Consider the following 8,993-nt stretch of genomic DNA (forward strand, 5'->3'; position numbering starts at 1 on the left):
AGTCTTTTCTTCAACTTTAATAGGTGCAACTACTTTTACTTCAATGGGAGGATTATATTTAAACCATTGTACAAGAAATCGGCGATTAAATCAGTTAACGGGCCAGTTAATCGCTACTCGCTAGGTGGCCGACTCGAATAGTGGCTATTCGTGGTGTTAACTGCCCAAGCCGATTAACGGGTTTGTCAGCCTGAGTAATCGGTTGTCAAACCGATTAGTCGCCATGACCAGTTAACTTTTGGAAACAAAAGCCCAATATTTTGGCCCGCTTGCCCCCCTCCCGCTCCTAAATTAGCTAGGTTTTGGCTCCTGCCACCCCTCCCACTCCTTTTCCCATCCAGCCTTGAACTGGCTGGCGGCTGGCAGGTCCTCGCCGATGTCCGGTCGAGTAGCTCCGCCGCTGCATGCTGTAGTAGCCCGGCCGCTAGACTACCTGCTCCTCCTTCCCATCCACCAGTTGGACTCCTTCACCCGTGGGCTCCTCCCAATCTCTCATCCTAGCAGCTAGTCGCCATCTGCTCCCGACTGCCTGCTGCCATCGCTGCCAACCTACTCATCCATGGCTTCACCAGTCAGCAAGGTAACATCTTCTTCCCCTCTCAGTCTCTATAGCCGTTGTGGTCTGGTACATCATTGATTCAATTTCCAATTTCATACAGCCATACAATGAGATGTGTGAGTGTGATCACTGATTAATATGTATGAGTCGTGATGATCTATTTGGGGAGTAGATGTAATGTAAGTATGTAACTAATTAAGATTAGTAGATGGATGGGTTGTTCCAACTAAATTCAGTGGACATTCACTCCAATTACAGTAAGTTAGTAGACGGATGGATGGCTTGAAGTATGCCTGTCTATTATAGTAATAATTGATGTGTTAAAATTTTAAGGCAGAAACACTCGAATTAAAGCAATGAACTAATAATCCATGGATATTCTGCTTAGGGTATATTAAATATTAATTGTGGCATGATCTGTACATTAAAAACTCATTGTTTAGCAAGTTAGGTGCAGGTTATCTTAATTTGGGCGGATCTGTACGTGCAATAGTTGCCTAGCTGGGATTTCTTATGCTACTGTAACATACTCCAAAGTCATAACAAATCTGATTTTCTATGGTATGATCTATAGACTATAGATTAATTATTTAATACTACAGATCGCTCATTGATACTTATTATGTTTGCTCATTCAATATATTTGTAGGGGTCTATGATTGCCTCTACCGGTGCAAGTTCTCATACTCTCAAAGGAAATTCAGATGACATGGGGTGGGAGTTTGCAACCTTGATCAATCCTTTAGATCTACAACGAGTGAAGTGCAAGTTGTGTGGAAAGGAGATGGGTGGAGGCATCAATAGGATGAAGCAACATATTGGGCAGGTAAAGGGAAGCGTGACAAGTTGCAATGTAGCCACACCAGATCAGCAGAAAAGGTGTAAGGATGCTTATGAGGCACCACAAAAGAAGAAGAAGCTGAAAGAAAAACATGATGAAGAAGTACGTGCTGAGGTTGTCATTCAAGTTGATGATGACAAGAACGAGGAAGAGCTTCATGCAATTGGAGAAGGTGAAGCTCACAAGTCAGGGCCTATTGATAAATATGTGATGCCAATTGATCCTTCCATCCCATTGAATAAGTTCCAACAGAACATAAATGATGCAATTGACAAGGAGAAAGCTTACATGGTAGGGCAATATTTGGCTAGATGGATGTACAAGAAAAATATTTCCTTTCAATGCTGTCAATGATGATGACTTCAAGCAGTTTTGTGAAGCCCTTGGTCGGTTTGGTCCTAAATGGAAGCCACCTTCTGAATATATGCTCCGAGAGAAGATGTTGCTGCAAGAGGTGGAAAGAACAAAGGATTTGATGAAGCCACATGAGCTTGAGAGGGTGGAAACCGGGTGATCTATCATGGCCGATGCTTGGACCGACAAGAAAAGAAGAAGTATAATGAATTTGTGCGTGCATTGCAAGTTAGGGACCGCCTTTCTTGAATCAAAGGAGGCGTCGGCTAATGCACACACAAGTCTATACATCTTCAATTATGTAGTTGAGTGCATTGAAAAATTGGTATGATTCTTGAAGTCTCAAGTTTACTTTCGTTCATTGATTTTCATCATGTTGTAGGTGCTGATTTTGAGATTTTCCATCTTGTAGGTGCTGAAAATGTTGTGCAAGTGGTCACGGACAATGCTTCCAACAACATGGGAGCAAAGGAGATGATCAAAGGAAAATGGCCAAAAATCTTTTGGAGCTCATGTGCAACTCACACCCTCAATTTGATGGTGGAAGCAATTGGGAAGCTGAAGCAATTTGGCCCTACAATCATCAAAGCTAAGCAAATGACGATTTTTCTTTATGCACATCATAAAACATTGTCCTTGATGAGGTCTTTCACGAAAAAAAGAGACATTGTTAGACCGGGGGTGACACGATTTGTTTCGGCATTTCTTACGTTGCAAAGTTTGGTTTCTAAAAATAAAGAACTAAGGGCAATGGTTTGTAGTGATGAATGGGAAGCATGCAAGCACACGAAAACGGTGAAAGGAAAGGCGGCCAACGCCACAATAATGAGTAGGGGCTTTTGGAAAAATGTATCATTTTGCATCAAGGTATGTTTATGGGGGTTGTTTACATCTAGTCATATGTTGGGGTGTTTGCATATATGTATTTCTACATTGGGGCTGTTTGCATCTTGTCAAGTAGTCATAGTTGTAGTTCTAACTTGTGCATTTCTAATGTTGGGGCTGTTTGCACGTGCTTATATGACTCATTTGATCATTTTTATGTTACCTTGCAAGGTTTTTGAGCCATTGGTGAAGGTGCTTCGGTTGGCTGATGGGGATGGTCCATCTATGGCCTCTATGTATGGAGAACTAATAAGTGCAAAAAGGGAAATCAAGGTTGCTGTTGAAAATTCAGAAAAAGACTATTTGGTGATCACTAATGCCATGAATACCAAGATGAGTGGGAGGCTGGATTCTCCATTGCACATGACAGCATACATCTTGAATCCCAAATATAGTTATGCTGACCCGAGCATCTTTACGGATGTGGAGGTAGTGGCTGCGCTTATGGAAGTCATGGAGACATTTTATTATGATGATGACATCAAGCAAAATAAGGTGTTTAACATTGACTTCACCAAGTTTAAAAAGAAAGAGGGTATGTTGGGAAGGTGGCTGCATTTAAAGCAATGGAGAATAACAATTTCGATGCCGGTAAGCATGTTCTCAAAGCAAAAAAACTTATTATGACATTTATGAAATTATGGGCTGATTGCATGTTTTTTCACTTGTCTCAAATTGTAGCTGATTGGTGGTCAACTTATGGATTACAAACTCCTACATTGCAACACATGGCCATAAGGGTACTCAACTTGACCACAAGTTCATCTGGATGCGAAAGAAATTGCAGCACTTTTGAAATGGTAACTCTTAGACTTCTAACAATTAGTCAAATCTGAATATTCTTCTCACAATTTGTCAAATCTGAATATTCTTCTCACAATTAATTTCATGAGGCTTCCATTTTCATTTTCTAGGTAGATGCAAAGAGGAGAAATAAACTAGATGTGGCCCATAGGGTAAATCTAGTTTATATCCAATTCAATGGAAGGATGATTGATAAAAGAAATAAGTTATCCTCTTCTAGTGATGTTCTTCTTGGTGAAGATGCATCACGAGCACAAGAATGGATATGTGAAGAGGCATACATTGATGATGAGTTTGATCCCACTACGGGGGTACCATACAACATCATTGATGAAGCAATGGGGGAAAGCGAACCTACAGAGCTTCGTAGGAGTGCACGAGTTGAGAACTCCATGAAGTTGAAGAATACGTTGAGGATGATGATGAATCTGATCATGCGGTAGATATGGAGGATGATGAGATTGATTACGAGTCCGATGATGATGGGGTGATGGCAACCAAAGATGATGATGATGAGGAGGAGGAGGAGCCCCCGCAGCCTTGAGCCATTCATCGCAAACTTATTTTGCTTGCTATTTGTGTGCCCGAACCTTATGTTCTTAATCCTTATTACCTTGATACCTATTTCTATGTGTATGGCTGAACCTTGTTAGCATGTTAGTTATTTGGCTATTTCTATCTATATAGCTAAACTTAACCTTGTTACCTATTCGTCTTGTGAACCTTATTTTGAATTATATTTGGTATTTCCTATTTGTGTGGCTGCTATTTATCTTTACATGTGGATGCATATTGTGTGGTGCCATTTATTTTGTATTCCCTATTTGTGTGGCTGCCATTTATATTGACATGTTGGATTGCATACTGTACTGTGTGGTTGCATATTTATCTTGATATGTTGGATGCATATTGTTTGTTATTTCCTATATCCGGGTTAACAATTTTATCTCTTGTGATCTTGTTTATGATTTTTATTTTTCATATGCCTATAGTACCATATTTTGCTATATCATATAGTTAGGAGCATGGGAGTGTGGTACAATACATATTTTTTTGAATATATATTGCTAAATTCCTATTTAATATACCGATTAATGTTCGACCGATTAATCCAGTTAATAGGCCGATTCACCGATTAATCCTTACTCCCAAGCCGACCGAGCAGTTACCAGTTACCGAGTTCCTCAACATTGATTTAAACCACTTCTCCTTAGGGAGATCAACATGAGTAGCAAAGGATTCACAGAAAGAAGCTACTACCTCAGAGTGAAGTCCATATTTAGTGCTAAATTCACAGAAAGCATCGGTATCCATAAAAGATTTAACACAATAAAACTTGGGTGTTATACCTGACTCCTTACCTTTGTCAAGGTCCCAATCTTCAGAGTTGCGCTTAATTCTTTCCAATAAATCCCATTTGAATTCAATAGTCTTCATCATAAAAGATCCAGTACAAGAAGTATCGAGCATGGAGCGATTACTGAGAGAAAGCCGAGCATAATATTTTTGAATAATCATTTATTTTGAGAGATCATGATTGGGGCATGAATATAACATTGACTTAAGCCTCCCCCAAGCTTGAGGGATGCTTTCTCCTTCGCGAGGCCAAATATTGTATATATAATTACGATCACGATGAACAAGATGCCTAGGATAAAACTTCTAATGAAATTCTAATTTCAATCGGTTGTAGTCCCATGATCCCATGTCATCACATAGCCTAAACCATGTCAATGCCTCTCCCTTCAAAGATAAAGGTAAGAACTTCTTCTTGATAACATCCTCGGGCATACCTGCAAGCTTAAATAATCCACAAAGTTCATCCACATAGATTAGGTGCAAATCGGGATGTAATGTTCCATCTCCTGTAAAAGGATTAGCTAGCACTTTCTCTATCATACCCGAAGGAATTTCAATGTAAACATTTTCAGTAGGTTCAATAGGTTGATGAAACACCCACGATGCGGCTATATCTCCCACGTGTCGGAGCACGACTTAGAGGCATAACCACATAGTAGGCATGTCGAAAGAGGGGTAATCTTTACACATCCCATGTACTGAATAAGAAAGGGATAAAGAGTTGGCTTACAATCGCCACTTCACACAATACATAAATATAGCATTACATCATCCAGAATACAATCAAAGTCCGACTATGGAACCAAATAAAGAAAGACAACCGCTAATGCGAAAGATCCTCGATCGCCCCGACTGGGCTCCACTACTGATCAACTGGAAACGAAACAACACAACGAACAAGATCTTCATCGAGCTCCTCCTTGAGCTCGGTTGCGTCACCTGCACTGGTATCATCGGCACCTGCAACTGGTTTTTGGAAGTAATCTGTGAGTCACGGGGACTCAGCAATCTCACACTCTCGCGATCAAGACTATTTAAGCTTATGGGTAGTAAAAGGTAGTGAGGTGGAGCTGCAGCAAGCACTAGCATATATGGTGGCTAACTTACGCAAATGAGAGCAAGAAGAGAAGCAAAGCACGGTTGTGAACTAGAAGTGATCAAGAAGTGATCCTGAAACTACTTACGTTCAAACATAACTCCAAAGCCGTGTTCACTTCCCGGACCCCGCCGAGAAGAGACCATCACGGCTACACACACTGTTGATTCATTTTAAATTAAGTTAAGTGTCAGGTTTTCTACAACCGGATATTAACAAATTCCCATCTGCCCATAAACACGGGCACGGCTTTCAAAAGTTCAAAACCCTGCATCGGTGTCCCAACTTAGCCCATCACAAGCTCTCACGGTCAACGAAGGATATTCCTTCTCCCAGGAAGACCTGATCAGACTCGGAATCCCGGTTACAAGACATTTCGACAATGGTAAAACAAGACCAGCAAAGCCGCCTGATGTGCCGACATCCTGATAGGAGCTGCACATAGCTCGTTCTCAGGGCAACACCGGATTATCCAAGATTCCGGTAGGCCAGCCCAAAGTTGCCCCTGGTGGCCACCGGCTGCTGACTGGTTCGGACCAACACTTAGACCAGCACTGGCCCCGGGGGGGGGGGGGGTTAAAATAAAGATGACCCTTGAGTCTGCAGAACCCAAGGGAAAAAGGCTAGGTGGCAAATGGTAAAACCAAGGTTGGGCCTTGCTGGAGGAGTTTTATTCAAAGTGAACTGTCAAGGGGTTCCCATTATAACCCAACCGCGTAAGGAGCGCAAAATCAAGGAACATAACACCGGTATGACGGAAACTAGGGCGGCAAGAGTGGAACAAAACACCAGGCATAAGGACGAGCCTTCCACCCTTTACCAAGTATATAGATGCATTAATTAAATAAGAGATATTGTGATATCCCAACATATCCATGTTTCAACATGGAACAAACTCTATCTTCACCTGCAACTAGCAACGCGATAAGAGGGGCTGAGCAAAGCGGTAACATAGCCAAACAATGGTTTGCTAGGAAAGGTGGGTTAGAGGTTTGACATGGAAATATGGGAAGCATGATATGGCAAGTGGTAGGTATCGTGGCATAGCAAAAGAGCGAGCAACTAGCAAGCAAAGATAGAAGTGATTTCAAGGGTATGATCATCTTGCCCGAGATCCCGCAAGGAAGAAGAACGAGTCCATGAAGAAGACAAACGGACGTAGTCGAATGAATCCTCACAAACGCGACGTTATCGAAACTAACCCGAAGAAGCAACACCGGAAAGAAACAAACAACAAAGTAAACAACCATCACATAAACAAGGCATGATGCGCAAACAAGTATGATGCATGTCCGGTTTAAATAAGCATGGCATGTGAAAGGGCACAAACAAAACTACAAGTTAAATGGAGCTCAATATGCAACGAGTTGCATATTGACGGAACACCACAACAAGTTATTTAGTTCGATCTCGTTTATGTACTCAACAATATTAAATGTTGTTAAACATGGCAAGAGAGTGAAACATAACAAAACTATACCATCTAACAATTTAAATGGGGCCGGATATAACAAACAACAAATTCGGTAAAACCCCATATACATTTAGCAATTCAAAGCAACAACAGATTAAACATTCTTGATGTTGTTATCATGATGCGGATGACATGCTCAAGTTTATGCAATTTTTTATGAAAATGTTAACAAGAGCATATTATGAAGCATTTTTCACCGTGGCGGAAAGGAAAGGGGTGCCACGGCGACGACAACGGAAATGGTGCCACAACAACATTCCGGGTTCCGATAGCTCAAGGAGATACCGGTGAAAAGGATAGGGCATGAGCGAGTCATGCAATAATGGTGAGGTGCTCGCGGATACCGGGTTCCCACGGGTAGACGAAGGTGTCAAAAGAGGGAACAACTAACGTTCACGGGTGGATTACAACAACCAACATGCATCTCATACAACTCATGCATACGGTCCAAGGGCGGTCGTCTTGGGGTTATACCTTCGAAGCATGCGTTTCCGGACGATTCAGGTTCGATGTTAGCGGAAGTAGTGGTTCCCGGTTCGGAGGGGAACTTGGCGAATCTGAGTCCTTCGGGGTACGACGGTAGTGGTTCACGTTCTTAGATGCACAAGTATCCGTAGATGTTCAGGGTCACGTGAGGAACTTGACGTCCAGGAGTCTTCGAGGGTCGACGGTAGTGGAGCATACGTTCTCGTAGATGTTCAGGGTCATCGGTGTCGTGGTACTTGGCGACCTGCACGGGATGGTAGTTGTACATGTCCGAAGAGGAACTTGCGTCTTCGGTCAGTTGTCGTTCCATCGTCCATGGTCTTGCCGGAGGGGTACTTGGCGCTTGCGGTCCAACTCCGAGGTCATAGCTGTGTAGTCGAACTCTGTCATGGTCATCAGGGTCTTGGCGGGTTCCAGAACAACAGCAGAAATGGAGAGAGCCGAAGCCGCAACGGGTGGTCAACGCCCATGGCAGTTTAGGGCATGGTGTGGGGCTGCAAGCCGACGCTGCTGGCGATCTAGGGACACCGGGACCCAAAGCAAAGGAGCAGGGGAGGATATGGGAAGCAGCGGCAGCGGCTGCAGCTGGAGCTTGGGCCATGGCTGCATGACAGGAGAGGAGGAGGGCGCAACGAAGGGACAGCACGACCCGGTTGGCCGAGGAGTTCGACGGCAGCCATGCTGGAGACAGACGGAACGACACGAAGGACGGGTGGCTTGGGCGGCAGGATGTGCAAAAGGGAGCAGGGAAGCAAAGGCCGACAAGCAGTGGGGGCCTCGACGTGGTTCCTGTTCGTCTGGTCGCTAGTCGTCGGTGTGTAGAGGATCAAGGGCGAGGCAGAGGGGGAGAGGGAAAGAGGTGGCGGCGCTGCTTGGTGGCGGGGCGCTTGGTCACCGGTGAGGTGGCCGTCTGGCCGAGGAGACGGGCGCGAGGTCGATGGAGGAAGGCAAGGCGGCGCGACGACGAAGGCCATGGCTCCCGCGGAGCTGCACACTGGCGGCGGCCGGAGGCAGAGGTGGGGAACGAGCGTGACATCAGGGAATGGCCCGCCGGGCGGCACGCTGGCCAGTGCAGGGCAAGGAGGCGCAGGCGTGGCTCGCTGGGATCGGGAGCCCTCTCTCTAGTGCGTGCGTG

The 8,993-nt window shown here is 44.1% G+C and overlaps 1 pseudogene; it reads left to right on the plus strand.

Moving 5' to 3' along the window:
• Positions 1-330: 330 nt before the first annotated feature.
• LOC125553769 lies at positions 331-4,194 on the plus strand (annotated as a pseudogene).
• The last annotated feature ends 4,799 nt before the right edge of the window (positions 4,195-8,993 follow it).

Source organism: Triticum urartu, chromosome 4 (assembly GCF_003073215.2).
Source record: "Triticum urartu cultivar G1812 chromosome 4, Tu2.1, whole genome shotgun sequence".
NCBI lineage: Eukaryota > Viridiplantae > Streptophyta > Magnoliopsida > Poales > Poaceae > Triticum > Triticum urartu.